This window comes from Lissotriton vulgaris, chromosome 3_1, assembly GCF_964263255.1.
Source record: "Lissotriton vulgaris chromosome 3_1, aLisVul1.2, whole genome shotgun sequence".
Classification (NCBI taxonomy): Eukaryota; Metazoa; Chordata; class Amphibia; order Caudata; family Salamandridae; genus Lissotriton; species Lissotriton vulgaris.
Window position 1 is genome coordinate 1,641,745,522 of NC_141689.1, and position 18,718 is coordinate 1,641,764,239.

The window sequence follows — 18,718 nt, forward strand, 5'->3', positions numbered from 1 at the left end:
CACAAGTTGTGTAAGAAAAGGACCATTAATCGAATAGGAGCAGTTACCATAAGAAAGATATTTTTATGATTTATGAGGGGTTCTCGAAGGAAATGACAGGGAATGCGGACGTAAAGGATGCTTATCTCGGGCAGGATGTGTGAAGAAAGGTAAGATCTCGCGATGACGTGTTCCCTCCATTTTTGCAGACACCTGAATCTTAAAACATGCATCAGTGTGATTTGCTCTGCCAAGCATGATCTATGATGTAATCTATGACATCCTACATACACAGCCAAAGTGAATTTGCTAAGAAAAGATTTACTGTGGGCACCAAGTATTATTATGGAAATTGTTCTGCCTCTCCCAGCCATCCTTCACTCCTTGCAGCCAGATTGAAAGCAGCAGTCGCCTCTTCGAGAATCCGGATGTCATCACCTCATCAAAGCATAACAGCCCGGCCCCCGTGCGTACCCCGGCAATTCACAATCCTCCACAGCACCTGGAGTCATTTCTGCCTTCGCTCATCTGTTCCTACAACTTTCATTACTATTCAGATTGGATTCTGTTCTGCACCTGTGCAGAGAACGGAGGCCCAGGGACAAGTGGCACCGAGGTGCAGTCTGCAAGGTGCCCTGAAAACAGGCAGCTTAACAAAAAAAAGACCATCAGAAAAAGAGGTTAAACTACAAAACATTCGTAAACTAAGGTAGCATTAAAAGCAACATCAACAATAATAACAATACTAGTACTGCAACTAAAAGCACAATTATTGTAAATATTATACTAGCATTATTAATACATTAATAATAATACATATATAGTTAGTCATTTTGCATATATATATATCGCTTTAATTTAAACAGGATGCACTACCGATCATGTGATTATCTATACTATTTATGTCACTTCCTTTCTTCTTTACATGACATGTGATCAAGCCTCGGCTGAGGTGAAACACGTCATGGCGACTGGTGGGCTGTTATTCCTCACGAATAAAGAACACTGAAAACGAGAGCAGGGAGTCTGTGGCTTTACTCAATTTCCGTTTGCAGCGTGAGCGTGAGCTGTGTTGATTCGGACTTGTCGAATATATATATATATATATATATATATATATATATATATATATATATATATATTACCTACTGGCGGTCGCCAGTAGGTAGTTATAGTTAGGATTTTTTTCAATGCAAAATCTCAAAATTCTATTTGGAATAACTTTGGCGCTGGTTGACGAACCTGCCTGAAAATTTCCTAAAATTTGCCTCGCGGAGCTCCGGTCCTTCCCTGAAAGTTTGGGGGGGATTCGTCAAGCGGGGTCTGAGATAAAAGGGGGGTCCCAAAACGTGTTTTCCCCATGTTAATTTCCATAGGGCGGCCGAACTCACTTTTAGCCTGAACGGCTGAATGGATTTCCAACAAACTTGGCAAAATTGTAGGGACTGGTAGCCCAATGTGCCTTTGCTATGTCTCAAGATATGTGCTCCAGTGGATTTTGAGTAATTTAGGTTCAAAAAAATTCTATGTTGAATAACTTTGGCGTTGATGGACGGAATTGGTTGAAATTTTCAGGAAAATGGCACATTTTGTTTCTGAGCGTCCCCTGAAAGTTTAGGGGGTTTCGTGAAGTGGGGCCCGAGAAAAAAGGGGGGTCCCAAAACGTGTTTTTAACATTGAGTTTTCCATAGGGCGGTTGGACTCACTTTTAGCTCGAACGGCTGAATGGATTTCTATGAAACTTGGCAAAATTGTAGGGACTGGTAGCCCGATGTGTCTTTGCTAGGTCTCAAGATATGTGCTCTAGTGGATTTTGAGTAATTTAGGTTCAAAAAAATATATATATCTGCAAGCGTGCCCCGGTACGCGCACCGGGGACCTCTCCGGGCACGCTACGCGACTTGCGCGCGGAAAGCTGATTGGCTCTCGAGTGTCTGTAAACATTCGAAACAGTCCAGAGCGGCCGCCATCTTGTGTCTCGGTAGGATCGAGACACAAGAGGTGGCCAAAACAAAGGGGGAAATGACCATAAGGGGGTAGGGATAGACCCCCCTGACCCCCTAGGTTTGATGTGGGGGCTATAAAAGGGCCCCGCGGGGGCAAAAAAAAAAAATTCGTTTTGCGCGGGGGAACGCCCGGTACGCGCACCGGGGAGCGGACTGGGGAGCGTACCGGGGAGCGTACCATGGGGAAAAAAGAATTACAGACTTTTCAAAAATTGTATGTTTATTAATTGTTCTTTTTGTTGTTTTTTTTTTATTAAGTACCAACATGTAGGTACCAATGCAGAGTCTAAAATTTAATATACACCGTCTCCTTTGTAGATATCTTGCATGTTGTTACAGAAGTTATTGTGGTATATGGAATTCATCCCATAGTCTGTCAGGAAAGCAGAAACAACATGGAGACAGGAGATGATAAAGAGATGTTAAATACACATTGGAGATAATATAGTGGGAGAAAGGAAGTAACTATGAGTAAACTTACTATGTAACACAAAAAAGTCTCACTTTATATTATAAACATTTTGGAACTACTTGATGAATTACATATAAAAATGAATAATGTCTCAAACAATTTTCGATTGTTAAATATAAATGTATTCTTCTGATTCTTTTTCACAATTTAATAAAACTTCTAACAATATATTGTCTGGAATGTCCTCATTTTCATTCTGTGATTCCATTGATTCCACACACTGAACTAATTCATGGTCCAGAGACTCATCCATAAAATCAAAGTTATCAGACTCAGCATTTTTTTCTTCAGGGTTGTTGTCCAAAACAATTTCAAAAGAAATATCCTGTTCTCCTTCCATGTTGTTGCTGTAAATTGCATAACAAATAAATATATCAGTAGAGATAGGGCACTGTTGGGTTTAAGTTCAGACAGGTAGTTTGGAATTTTTAACAGTGAAGTTATCTTTGGGCAGTGTATGGTATCAGGCTGGAATTAGAAATATAAAAAAGTGTATGTGATAAAGCCTAAGTAAATTTATAATTATACAAGAGAAGCCTAACTCAATCCATAACTATAACAGAGAAGCCTATCTCAATCTATAACTATTACAGAGGGATAGTATATAACTATCAGAATATTTTTTCTCAAATTAACTTAAAGTGCACAACATTCTTCACTTTCCAAAATAACAACTTACCTTTGAGAAAGCAGTTGAAGTTCTCAGTGTTATTCCTTTTCAAATGTACTTCAGGAAGTAGTAGTCCCTACTACCCAACCATGGGATGCGCCTAATGTGAACAATCTCTCCATTGACGTAGTATGGGAGTGGTCTATTTAGTCCCAACCAGTGCATTGTTTTGTTTTTTAGTTGGGAATACCCCTCCCTTTTACCAACCTCTAAGGGTGGGACGCCAGTAAGCACGACCACAAAGGGCACAGAATCGGGTGGCAATTCAACATTGGGGCCCTGCAATTTATCTTTATTAGGTCGACTCAACCTTCCCCGCCCGCTCGTTGGTTAGGGGGTGTCAAACTTTCCCCTCCCTTCAGAGTTTCTCTAGTCGCCAATGCAGCGGATTTTACTGTTGTCACCAAAGGGACCCGCTGGACAACTTGCTGGGTAGCTGAAACTCCCAAGTGAGTATTAACGGGGAGATTATTAACTCCAGTAGTGCCCTTGGCTGGTCCCTTGGTGACAGCCGGGGGCTGGACAGGAGCAATTTGGGCCTGGACTGTGACCCTCGATGGAGGGGCTGGCGTATCATTAATCAATGAGGGCCCTGCTTCTACATTATCAACAAACAAAGACTCCATATTCCCCAGCCTTTGTTCCACCCTCTTCAAAATATCCAATATAGGATGCATAAAGGACCTAAGAAGGTGCTCAATAGACTCACATGGAACATTGGACATTAAATCTTTCTCTAAAGGGGGAAGGACTGGCCTCGTTTCACATGCTAAATCAGTGACAGACATTAGATCAGATGTATCCAGAACCTCAATGGATGATGGTACCAGCACTGCAGGGGCCGGTGAAACTACCACAGAAATATCTTTTGTCTTAAACTTGGATACAACTGAAACATTGGTTTTTAATGATTTGCAAAACTCTAGATGACTGAGCTTGCTTCTCTGGGGTGCCCCCACCCTCTTCTCCGCTTGGCTGGAGGGGGACCATGAACTTTGAGGACAATGGGCAACTTGCCCTTCTTTTTGAGTAGCTCCCTGGCTGGAAGAGAAGGCATGTTAGATACATTTGGACCTGTAGTATAAATACTTGGGGACGCCACAATAGGTGTAAGTGTGGGATTTACCACAACTGGGTGCGGTGAGGTGTCTCTTAGGAGAAATGGAAATTTGTCCAGGGACTGTGGGTCCTCGCTAGAGGGGACAGAGGCAGAGACCGGCAGAGTGGGGTCGGCCATCAGTTCCAACAAGGATCTAGTTTTCATTGATTCAATGGAGCGACGTCGCTCAGACCTGCGCTCAGCCATCTCAATATCCTTGTCCAGCTCCATAGAAGTCCTCGTGAAATAGCCCTCTAGTGTTCCTTTACTACCACCCCCCGCAGACACCGATTTATCACAATTGGAGGTCATGATGGAAGAGTCCTACCTTCCCAGCTGCCTGAGAGATTAGTGGAGATGTAAGAGGGGTGTCCCGTCCTCCTCCGTCCCCAGACGGCCACAGACAGCCCCGCCCTTGTCCCGGGCTTCTCCCGGGACGCTCCCGCGCGCTCCCGCGCCGCGGTGGTGATGGACTGGTAATATCGCGCCTGGGGCTGGGGGCGTGCCGTTGGTCCGGGCCAGGTGTGGGGAAACAGAGGGAGTCTTGGGGCTTGCAGTCCCCCGGCAACAGCAGCAATGGTCCAGGCAGCGCCGCTCTCACTCAGGGCGCTGCCACTGCAAGGACTCTCCCCTCGTGGCTCCTGAAAGATGAATGCAAACGCCAGGCAAAGGTCCTCCTAAAGCGGGAGAACACACCGCTAAACTACGCCACAACCAGAACCAGCGCAGAAGTAGTAGTCAAAATGGCTGTGTTTCCCTCTCTTTTTATTATATATATTCATGTACATAACCAATCAAATGTCAGGAAATAATCGTAGAAAATGAAAGTAACATTTTAATTGGTTGAAAATTCAAACAGTTTCATATGTGTTTTTGTCATGTAATTTACCTCAGGATATTTATGAAAGTGTCTCCAGTGGTTTTTCTGTAAATTACTTTCCCACCTTTTTTAGGGAGCGCTTACCGGTGCGCGCCCCGGTACGCGCACCGGTAAGCGTTACGGGAGTCCTCCATTTTGTGTTTCGGTACAATCGAGACACAAGATGGAGGACAAACAACGTTGGGAATGGGTAGAAGGAGGCACGGTGGACAGCCCCTGACCCCCTAGGTTTTCTGAGGGGGGCTCAGGAGGCTCATATAGGCCAAAAAAAGTATGTATTTTTTATTTTTCGCGAGGGGAGTGCCCGGTACGCGCCCCGGGGAGCGTACCGGGGAGCGTACTTTGGTGAAAAATAGTGAAAAAAGTTAGAAAAAGATAATCATTTGGAGTGATGAGAGGTAGGGTAGCCCTGAAAAGAGCTTTTGGATTTTGTGGTTGATTTAGGTACCTACAAGTAGGTTCCAATGCACAGTCTTAAATTCAGGAGGAATATTCTATTCCCCTCATCTGAGAAGTGCACACCATCTCCTCTGTAGATGTCTTGCATGTTGTAACACAAGTTATTATTGTATATTGAACCCATTCCACAGTCTCTCATGTAAGCAGAAACAGATTTAGTCACATGTTTCCGTGCTTTCTCAAATTGTGGACAAAATTGGTTTGACCAGTTCCATTTCTGTCTTTGGCATATATTGGAATATACCAAGGCAGTTTGTGGAAAAAGTGTCATCAATTGATCAAAGGTGTCCTTTAAAAGCATTTCCAGACCTACCCCAGTTAAAGTGCCCAAGTCATTTCCTCCACAGTGCACTATTAAGAGGTTAGGGTTTGGCAGATGCAAAAAGGTTTTCACCAATGGTATCAATTGGTGACATCTCAATCCTCTCTGGCCAATCCATTTGATTTCCACATTTGATAAATCAAGGTTGTGAAAATTTGTGCTAGCTGCATACCTTTGAGCCCAGTGGATGTAGCTATGTCCAATAATCCACACAGAATACATGATGAGAGAAAGTTCTGGTGCAGTCAGATGAAGTGTGGGAATGAAATGGCAGTTGGAACAGTAGGAGTTTACAAAAAAATAATTGTGGAGTTTCTCTGCTCTTGAATCACAAGCAATGATTGGTGGATTTAGATAGTTGAAAACTGATAGTTAGGGTGCATGGTTGTGTTGTGCGAAAGAAGCAATTTGAATGGTTAAGAAAAAGTGACTAAAAGCAATAATGCCCTGGATAAGCTGGTGTATTGAGAGGTCAAACATCCTTGCTGACCTAATTTGCAACATTGTAAAATAAACTTTTGAACCTAAGAGTTCAGTTAGGAGGGAGTTGCTATGGTAACAGATAGAAAGGTCTGAGAGGGGGTAGGGTGTTGGTTTGAAAAAAGTGAGGGAAGAGTTTTGATTGGTTGAAATGAGGCATATGTGTGTAGAATTAGAGGTTTTCTCTGCCAGTCTTGGTTTCAGTGTATTGAGTGCACACCTTTTGGCCTGCTAAAGAAAAATTGGTGTGTGTGTCTGACACTGTTCTTAATCTCCCAAAGCATTTGTAAAGGTAAGTAATGATTCATTTAATTTAATTTAGATAGAGACTAATTTGCTCTATGGAGAAGATTTGGAAGCAGATAGTGAAGTTTCAGTAGTAAAATTGAATGCTTGTACATAGGACTTGTGCTGTGTTTGTAAAAAGTTATTTAAAAAACGATTTTGGGGTATAAGAATGGCTTTTATTTTTTTGAGAAGCAATTAATAGTGTCTGCCTCTGTAAAAAAATATATTTGAATGTTTTAGAATTATGTCACTTGCGTTACCTCAAATTAGGAAGCAGATTGAGATCTTTTCTTGTTGGTTTGTGGCATGTTTTTTGGAAATGTTTGATATTAAAATATGCAAGATAGAGGAATTGTCTTTTGTGAAACAGTGAGGTTTCAGTAGTGAAATGAAATGCTTGTACATAGGTCCTGCACTGTGTTTCTAAAAAGTTATTAAAAAAAAGATTTTGGGGGCAAATCAATGGTATTTACATTTGGGCCTTATTTATGATTGACTTGTGACGCCAGTGCGTCACTTTTAACATGGGAAAAAAGTGACGCACCGGTGGCGCAAGGCCTTCATAAATAAGGCCTTGAGTTTCTTTGCTATTGGTTTCTGTCTTGCTTTTTGATAATGCTTGCTATGTATATTTGCAAGATAGGGGATTTGTATTTTGTGAAACAGTGATGTTTCAGTAGTGAAATTGAATGCTTGTACATAGGTCCTGTGCTGTGTTTTTTAAATGTTATTCCAAAAACGATTTTGGTGGCCAATTAATGGTATTTACATTTAGGCCTTATTTATGATTGCCTAAATAATAACCCATATACACACACATGTAGCTACTCACCAACCCATGCAGCCACTTATACACAAAGTGAAACACTGATACAAACATTTAAATATTTAAACAATACTCGCTAATATATGTATTCACTATGATACACTCAATAAGCCAGTTAACCAATCAATTAAAAAAAAAAAAAACATCCATTAAGAAACTTATTGAAACATTTATTCTTCCATCGACCTTTACATATACATATATAAAACATGTTTATTTTTTCAGAAATACACACATTCACTGGATGGTGTCATCAGCGATGTCATGAGTGATGTTACTGACCATGTCATGAGTGATGTAATATATGATGTCATCAGCAGTGCATTACACGCGCAAGTTATAGTGAGTCCAACTAACTATAATGTGGGAATTTCAATGGTTTTATGTCAGTAAAATTTCCAGGTAACTATAACTGGTGTGAAACCTATGTTTTTTTCAGTGAATTTAATAGGTTTTTTAAATGCTAATTCCTAACTATAACTGGTGTGAAACCTATGGTTTTTCAGTGAATATATATATATATATATATATATATATATATATATATATATATATATATATATATATATATATATATATATATATATATACAAAAGTAGCGGCGTTCCTCACGGGCACTCGGACAAGGATCACACAGCAGACTCCAGGGTTACCAAGATCAAAGATTTATTACTTCATAAATCTCGTCGTGACCAAGCACTCTTTGGAGTGCGAAACGCGTCACGACGAGATTTATGAAGTAATAAATCTTTGATCTTGGTAACCCTGGAGTCTGCTGTGTGATCCTTGTCCGAGTGCCCGTGAGGAACGCCGCTACTTTTGTATATTGATTCCGGCTGCTCCGCCGGCTCGAGCCACACCCACGAAGGCGAAGGGTTGCAGCAGGAGCGCTGTCCAAGTGAATATATATATATATATATATATATATATATATATATATATATATATATATATATATATATATATATATATATATATATATATATATATATATATATATATATATATATATATATATATATATATATATGAGTGTGATGCCTTCTGATACAATTGGAGGACTCGCAAATAATCCAGTCCGGGTGTTACCTGACACACAACAGAGCATGTTGGGAACGGTCTTGAAAGTGCTCAAACGAGACATTGCAATGAAGGCACAATTTGTAAATAACCTCGAGGCTAATTTTGGTTTGCAGGACATACATTTTTGTGGTTTTTTACTGTTGTTTTGTTCTTCATGCATAAAAATGAATGACATTTTCCTTTGCATGCGTGTGGCCACCCAATCCCTGTAAAGTGAAGTGCATCTTCAATTTTAATGACAAGTAAGCTTTAAAAGAAGCACCAATATGGCGCAACTCAGGTTGAGAAAGGCAGCTTGACTGCTGAAACGCGTCCCTGTTCCTGTGTATGCTGTAACTGACGAAATAAACGAGAGAATTCCCACTATAACGTGTGCTGGCTCCTCAATTTAAAAATATAGTTGGGGAATATATTCATATATATATATATTCACATAAAAAACCATAGGTTATAGTGGATATATAGTTAGGAATTTGCATTTACAAAACCTTGAAAATTCAATGAAAAAACCATTGGTTTTAGGCCATATATAGTTAGGGATTTGCATTTACAAAACCTTATTTTACTCGCATAAAACCATTAAAATTCCATATATAGTTATAAGCGCTAACTATATATCGCGCACCCGCAATCCACTGCTGATGATGTCACATATTACATCATTCATGACATGGTTAGTGACATCACTGATGACATCACTGATGACATCTCAAATGACATCACTGATAAAATCACTGATGACAACATCCAGTGACTGTATGTTTCTGTAAAGTTAAAATATCTCTTACATATTGAAGAATGAGTGGATATATAAGTGTCTGGATGAAGGATTTAGTAGGTGCATGACTGACTGTATGACTGAGTGATTAAATGTGTCTCACTGAGTGCATGGGTTAGTGACTAAACTGTCTTAATTTGTGCATCATTATGTCTGTTGTTCTGTAAACTGTTGCATGTGTTGATAAGTAGCTATATGAGTAACTATATGGGTTATTGATTGGTTGCCCAAGTATTTGTATGGGATACTGAGTGTGTGTGTGGGTGGCTGGGAGGTGTATGACTCTGTGCATAGATGTGTGAGCAGTTGATTCACTAGATGTATGGTTTCAAAAGTGCATGTGGAAACAGCTGTATGGGCGGTTGACTGTGTGCATGAGTGTATTGGTGAGTGAATGGATATCTCAGTGCTACATGTCAAAGTAAGTACCGCAGCTCGGGACACACACAACGCTTGAAGAGAAGGTAAGCGTGTGACTGTGTCAAGGAAGAGCGGAGCGGTTAATGAAACACACTATTCGGGAAGTCTGTCAGTTTGGTGCCGACCCCTGTGCTTTGGGATCTGAAAGGCGCGAGCATGATATCATAACAGTATGATGCGCGCATGAACTCTCCCACCTGTTGAAAGCATAAGAGGACGGGCGCTGTCTTTCCACGTGCCACGATAAATTGCATTTAAAGTACACAGCGAGATTGGAAACAAAAATGGAACAAAGGGCAGCAAAAAGAGGTGAAATGTTAACAACGATGTTTGTTAAGGGCAACATTGAAAGAGACAAAGGTGATAAACCGACTAAAGCAGACACGCAAAAATCGGATGTGAAAAGCAAATTGAGATTGTGGGAAAAATTAAGCCGCAAAGAAATTAATAAGTCCTGGGAATTCATCGCCTTACAGAAATACTTGGAGGCAAAAATGATACCAAGAGGATTGAGAATAATGCTAATGCCTAGCCATCAAGACACTTCAAACGAACTTTTGGAGGAATGGGGTGAGTTCATCCTCCAATCCTCCCTGGGACTGGTTGCAATTCTGGTAAAACACATTGAAATCAGCTTAAATAAAATACAGGAAGAACTCAAGGAAATGGAAAAGGAAATTATCTCACTGAAACTGAATAGTGAAATGACTAAGTTCAAGGAGGAACTGGACAGTCAAATAACCAAACACGAGGAAACAGTACGAGAACGCAAACACAACAAATTCATAAGGGACACAGTGGATTATGAGGAAGGCTGCATCTTCAGCTTCTCAAGAAAATATGACTTCATCAAACAAATGTCCCCACAAAAACGAGGCACCAACTTGTCAAGCAGTGCCTCATCCTCATGCTCACTAATATCCGCAGATGGAAATGAAGCACAACAAGGGGCACCAGTAAACACAGAAAGGAAGCCTTTTTTAGGGGATATGCGCCTCGTGCTGCAACAAAGGCAATGGGAACAGAGCCGAGGCGCACAGAATCAACAGAGAGGAAGAGGAAGAGGCAGACGGTGGACAACAAACAGAAGAAAACAAGAAGGGGCAATCGGAACAGAACAATCATCCGAGAAGATAGGCACGGAAACAAGGAGCATGCGCCAGAAGAAGGGGATGTAATGGATGAGCTACAAATCATAAACCTTTCGAAAAGAACAATCACTGAGACTGAGATGAAGCTTCTCAAACGAGGCATCAATTTCTGCCCAAAAAAGAAAATGAATATCGTCCAAGCAAGGATTGACCTATACCTCTATGTGAGAAAAATTAAGCTAGCCAAGTTCTTTGAGGAAAACAAATATAAAAGCGGTAAGAGCACTGAAATGACAAACCAGGATACCCCAGAGTTGCAGGCAAGAGATGCAGAAGCATTCACTACCCTCCTGAATCTTGACACCATGAATGGGGAAGAAATAACGTTGAGTCAAGCAATCACACAAAAGGGAGCAGGCATCAGCAATCTGAAACCCAAATCGAAATTCTATCCTCAGTTACCACCGGGCAACAAGGTGGATACTTTCCAAGAAGCGGTGATTCAGGACTTATATAAAATCAAAGGATCCAAATATCAGGATAATCTAACCCAAGAAGAACGGAAAGGGTTAGAAAACCTTTGCAATGATGATTCAATTGAGATAAAAATGGCCGATAAAGGCGGGAACATTGTGATCTGGGATAAAAGCTCATATATCACCGAGGCACACCGTCAATTGAAAGACACGAGATACTATGAAAGACTTAGAACAAATCCAACTCAAGAAATAAAGACCAAGTTAGATGGAAAATTGAGACAATGGAAACTAAACAATCTCATTGACAGTGAGGAAGAAAAATATCTCACAACCAGCCACCCAATCACGGCAACAATATACTTCCTTCCTAAGGTGCATAAAGACCGCAACAAACCACCTGGTAGACCGATATTATCGGCAAAGGGCTCCTTGCTAGAACCAATCTCAAACTATATAGATCACTTTCTCAAACCCCATGTAACAGAACTCAGCTCATATATACAGGACACCAACGACTTGTTGAGACGATTAGAAAACATCCCATGGCAAGAAAGTTATCAACTAATATCTATGGATGTTGTATCATTGTATACAAATATACAAAATAATCTGGGTCTTAAAGCTTGTAATTACTTTCTACAACAAAGAGACATTGTGTACCAAAATCATAATCAAATGTTGTTAGACATGATGGAATTATGCCTATCACAAAACATCTTCCTGTTCGGTGAAGAAATATACAGACAATGCAGCGGAACCGCAATGGGTTTTTCATTTAGTCCCAATTACGCCTGCCTCACAATGGGGTACTGGGAAAAGGAAATAGCTTGGGCGACAGAATTTGACAAATTCACAAGTAAAGTCATGTGTTGGATAAGGTTTATAGATGACCTGTTGATTATTTGGGAAGGAACTAAAGATGAATTCCAGGAGTATTTCAACATCATCAACACAAGAACGGCCGGACTATCCTTCACTTACGAGATCAGTAACACTGAAATCACCTTCCTGGATACTCGTATTTATGTCAAGGAAAACCACATCCACACAACGCTTCATAGAAAAGCAACAGCCACCAATGCCACATTGGAAGCAACGAGTTGCCACCAAGCATCCCTGATCTCCAGTATACCCTATGGAGAGTTCCTCCGAATTAGGAGGATATGCAGTGAAGAAACACAATGGCAGGAACACAGTACCAAAGCAAAACAAAGATTCAAAAATCGTCAATACAATTGGGGAAATATTGAAAAGTGCTGGCAAAAGGCAAACGTAAAAACAAGACAGGAGTGTCTGACAAAGTCGACTGAAAAAGAAAAATGTACACGAGAACCGATTCGACTAATCATGGACTACTCAGAAAACAGTAAAGAACTCGTAAAAATAATGAGAAAAAACTGGAAAATACTTCATCTGGATGATACTGTAGGAAAAATAGTGGGCCCACATCCGGAGGTGACCTATAGAAGAGCCCCCAATTTGAAAGATCAACTGATCCACAGCCCCTGCAGCACAAGCAAAAGGAAAGACTGGTTAAAAACCACAGGCTTTGTGAAATGCTATAATTGCAAGATGTGTCAAATTGCCAAACCTACCAAAGAAATACCGCTACCTGACAATAAAAAATGGCAGATAAAACAACTAATCACCTGCACGACAGAATTCACAGTCTATGGCGTGGTATGTCCCTGCCCCCTGATGTATGTGGGAAGCACCAAGGGAGAGCTAAAAAAGCGGATAATGGAACATGCCAGAGCCACCACACACAAGGACAGAGCAAATGCGGTGGCAAAACACATGGAGCAGAAGCACAATGCGGATTGGCAAAAACTTAAATTCTTCGGGATAGAGACCATACCGAAGAACATACGGGGAGGAGATCGTGAGAAAATCATGCGCAAAAAAGAATCGCGACACATCCTTAATTTCAGAACCTTACAACCACATGGCCTGAATCAATCGGAGGAGTTGTACATCCACCTCGTGTAAGAACTTATAATGAGCTGGTGAAGAGTAAAGAGAGATGAGTGCCAAATGACATAGTCATGGGAAGACAGGAGAACAACGGAATGAACTTAACTATAGGGTCAGGAACTTGTAACGACCGCTCAAGGGATCTCTGAGAAATTGGCTGCTAGCCAAGTAATCCCACTGGAGGGATATAAACATTAAGAACAAGGTCCGAAAAATATTCATGATGCAATGAATAGCCACACTATCAATTGAAATAGTACTGGACTAGCGGACTCATCTTCGCCAAAACAGACTCTTTTTATTAAAAACTACAATAACCACAATGCCTAGAGTAAAACAGGATGTGAGGTAACATCCATGTAACTGGTTACTTTAAAAAAGGTAAAAAAATGTAAACAAGTGATCGTGAGCAAGGTGCCAGGAGCACTGAAACGCGTTGATCGTTGTTTGTTTCCAAGCTGTTGAAGATCGAATAAATAATAATTGTGGAAGGCAGCGAGTGTGCGCCCATTTCTTTCGTTAAAACGGAGGAGTGTGATATATTGAACGGCGAGGTTCCGCCGTAGGGAAACGCACCCACAGTGAGCGCTCGAAGTGGCTGGGAAAGCAGGAACCGGCGTGTGAAGATATATATATATATATATATATATGAGTGTGATGCCTTCTGATACAATTGGAGGACTCGCAAATAATCCAGTCCGGGTGTTACCTGACACACAACAGAGCATGTTGGGAACGGTCTTGAAAGTGCTCAAACGAGACATTGCAATGAAGGCACAATTTGTAAATAACCTCGAGGCTAATTTTGGTTTGCAGGACATACATTTTTGTGGTTTTTTACTGTTGTTTTGTTCTTCATGCATAAAAATGAATGACATTTTCCTTTGCATGCGTGTGGCCACCCAATCCCTGTAAAGTGAAGTGCATCTTCAATTTTAATGACAAGTAAGCTTTAAAAGAAGCACCAATATGGCGCAACTCAGGTTGAGAAAGGCAGCTTGACTGCTGAAACGCGTCCCTGTTCCTGTGTATGCTGTAACTGACGAAATAAACGAGAGAATTCCCACTATAACGTGTGCTGGCTCCTCAATTTAAAAATATAGTTGGGGAATATATTCATATATATATATATTCACATAAAAAACCATAGGTTATAGTGGATATATAGTTAGGAATTTGCATTTACAAAACCTTGAAAATTCAATGAAAAAACCATTGGTTTTAGGCCATATATAGTTAGGGATTTGCATTTACAAAACCTTATTTTACTCGCATAAAACCATTAAAATTCCATATATAGTTATAAGCGCTAACTATATATCGCGCACCCGCAATCCACTGCTGATGATGTCACATATTACATCATTCATGACATGGTTAGTGACATCACTGATGACATCACTGATGACATCTCAAATGACATCACTGATAAAATCACTGATGACAACATCCAGTGACTGTATGTTTCTGTAAAGTTAAAATATCTCTTACATATTGAAGAATGAGTGGATATATAAGTGTCTGGATGAAGGATTTAGTAGGTGCATGACTGACTGTATGACTGAGTGATTAAATGTGTCTCACTGAGTGCATGGGTTAGTGACTAAACTGTCTTAATTTGTGCATCATTATGTCTGTTGTTCTGTAAACTGTTGCATGTGTTGATAAGTAGCTATATGAGTAACTATATGGGTTATTGATTGGTTGCCCAAGTATTTGTATGGGATACTGAGTGTGTGTGTGGGTGGCTGGGAGGTGTATGACTCTGTGCATAGATGTGTGAGCAGTTGATTCACTAGATGTATGGTTTCAAAAGTGCATGTGGAAACAGCTGTATGGGCGGTTGACTGTGTGCATGAGTGTATTGGTGAGTGAATGGATATCTCAGTGCTACATGTCAAAGTAAGTACATATGTAAAACACAGTACATGTGAGAGTTGACATATATAAATAACTGTGCATAAGAGCCAGTGAATGTGTGAGTGGCTGTATGGATCATTGTGAACTTGTATCAGGGATTGTATAATAGAGTAAATATGTGTTAGTATATGTTTGAATAAGTAAAGTTTGTATAACTGTATAGTTGAGGAAATGGAGGTGTGATTGATTCTTTGCATGACTGACTAGGTGTGTGAGTAACTCCATGGATGAGTGACAGTCTGTGAGTGTCTGTTTACACTGATTGTATCTAAGGTTATATTAGAGTCTGAAGAGGTTCATCGTATTATCACATGAATGATATCATCAGTGATGTTATCAGTCATGTCAAATGAGATGTTTTCAGTGATGTCATCAGTGATGCCATTTGAGATGTCATCAGTGATGTCATCAGTGATGTCCCTAACCATGTCATGAATGATGTAATATGTGACATCATCAGCAGTGGATTGCGGGTGCGCGATATATAGTTAGCGCTTATAACTATATATGGAATTTCAATGGTTTTATGCGAGTAAAATAAGGTTTTGTAAATGCAAATCCCTAACTATATATGGCCTAAAACCAATGGTTTTTTCATTGAATTTTCAAGGTTTTGTAAATGCAAATTCCTAACTATATATCCACTATAACCTATGGTTTTTTATGTGAATTTCATTGGTTTTTTAATAGCAAATATGAAAGGCTTTAAAATGTCAAGTACGTGATAGATAAAAACATTTTCGTATTTATGCACGCTGACGTGCTTTGAACGCTGCACCCCCCCCTCCCCTCTTTTGTCTTAGTAGTACTCTCTCTTTGCAGATAGTGAACGGTAGTTAACGCAAGCCTTTCCCCCCGTTGTAATCCGTCGTGCCTGCTTGTCTCTCCATTTGATTGATTGTTGTCCAAGCATTTACTGTTTTAGAATTGGTTCTCTTTGGATCATTCTCTATTTACAAACAAGCACAAAGTCGCAATACTCTGTTTAGTCTTTGCAGATAGTGAAAAATCGTGTAAAAAAATAAAAGTAATCGAGCAAAATCAGTAGGCCACTAATTGGATCTCTTTTTGACCTCGCTAAAATAGAAATATTAGGAACAACCCTTCATGAGAAATACGAAAATAGTGAGATGAACTGAGCTCCACACCATGAGGGCTGCAAGACAGCTCGGCTCCATCACCCATCCCGCACAAAATAATGACAAACCCTATGCAAATATTAAAAATATAGACAACACACCAGCAAAGAAACAGGGTAAAACATTTTATTAAAAAACTATTTACATAACGTTGGTTTATAAGATGATGTCAGTAGTGGACCGATGTGTGAATAGGTCGAAAGCAGCACAAGGCTCCAAGATCCGGATGGCAACCTCCTGGATGTTGGGTGCCATAGTTCAGAGTTCTGAGTTTGAGCCTTTTTCAATGCCTGTGCTTTGTTGAATCAAAATGGCGGCTTGACACAAAGCTGACTCAAGCGTTGCTTCTGATGCTATGCAGACCAAAACTGGTTTTCAGTTTGTACATTTTTCTAGATTTTTCAATCCAAGTTTGGTTGACTTTGTAGAACGATGGCTTCAAATTTTCAACATACGGTGTGGTGGCGCTGACTGGGAGGGGGCGCTTCGCTCCTGCCCCCTCCCCAAGTAAGATTTTCATACGTGAAAGTACGTTAATGGTTTTGGTCCCTGAGTTGCTTCGATGTCACTGCCATTCTCAAATGGCATAAGTTCTGGATGTTGGGTGCCATAGTTAAGAGTTCTGAGCAGTGCTTGTAACACTGTCTGAAGCTTATTTCCACCTACTGCAGCTTCACTATTCTCAAAGTAAGTGAGTGTCGTTTGTGGACCTGACTGCATTAGAAAACAATGTGATATGTTACCTTCCTAAACAGCTTGACGGAGGCCCCTGAGGGGCGGTGTGATGGCCATGGACTCGGAGAAGACGCTTGGCTCCGACACCCTCCCCAAGTCTTATAGCACTGGTGTAGCCTGAGATCGCCCCAGACATAGGCGGCCGGCTCCCGGGGTCCGGCGGAACTTTTTGCCTTTTGATGACTCTTCAATTCTGAACCTTGTCCCACAATCCGTTTGACCTGAAGACACGCTGTAGTGGGGCGCCCCTTTACCGTTTCAGTTGCCATTCCGCCCGCTTTTGCTACACTGTGCCTCTTCCGCCATTCAGCTGTTTACCGCCCGCTCTCGCGACTACAGCGTCTCGCTCATCATGTAGTTGAGTTGCTCCCGCTCTTGCGGTGCAGCGATAGGCGGCTGCCATCTCGTGGCTCCGTCGTGGTCATTCCGCGAGCAATCATGGCAGCCGCTCCCCACCGGAAGCCTGCGGGAGTCAGGGGCCCCCAAGACTTTTGTAGAATCTTCACGGCTGAGGGGACGCTTTTCGAGAATGGAGCCCAAGCCCTAGCAGGCAAGCGTCCGAGTTCCAAGGTGTCCCAGGGCCATTTCAGTGGACCAGGCCCAAAACCGAGGAGCCGTCCGCCATTTTAAGAGTCATGTGGCAGCCGCCTATCGCTGCACTGCAAGAGTGGGAGCAACTCAACAACATGGTGAGCGAGACGCTGTAGCCGCAAGAGCGGGCGCAACTCAGCTGGATGGCCGCCACCTGGGGAGGCCCGTTCACGCCGCCTCCCCCACGCCCCCCCCCCCGGGCCGCCGCACGCCAATTTTCGGAGCAGCATTGTAGGATACCAAAACCAGTGCGGCAGTTTACTGGACATCACCTGGGTGCCTGTCGTACATGTTGTGTCAGCCATGGGACACTGGACACAGTGCCATCAACATCTCAACGCGTTCTGCTGCCTTGGGACTATTCGCACAACAGACCGCTGCTGACGAGGCCTCCCCCCGCACCACCCGGGACGCCCCACGCTGTTTTTCTGTGCTGCATTGTAGGATCCCAAAACCAGTGCGGCACCCAGGCGACATCACCTGGGTGCCGTCCAGAACTCTGCACGTTGTGCTGCCTTGGGACTATTCGCACAAAAGACAGCTTCTAACCATTGTTGCTTTTTGGGTTGAAAAATGTTTAAATGTTTTTAGTTTTTGTTCCGTTCATTATAGTTAAAAGTTAATAAAGTTTTATAATCTTACTTTGTTGGAGTGTTATCTATTTTTTTAAAAACGGGTGAATAGGGCCTTGAATCGGGTTATTGTCATGTGTGGGCTTTGGAAGTGTGCTGCTGCAGGATCGGACATTTCAAACTCAAATGCACGTTCTTTTTCTTACCTTTCCGAAGCATGGAGCGCAATAGCAGGCAGAGAAAGGGTGATGCACGTGTTGAACACTACCTGACCTGGCAAGTTGCTGGCAGTGCCCCCCCCGCCCGCTCCTGAAAGAGGGCACACACACACCGCCGCCCGAGTACTTCACAAATCTTTAAAAGACCATGCGCTTGTTCATGAGGCTTAAATGGTTTATCACCTCTTCTAGAACCCCTGCATCGACCCTCTGACGTTTCCTGGAAAAATTACCATG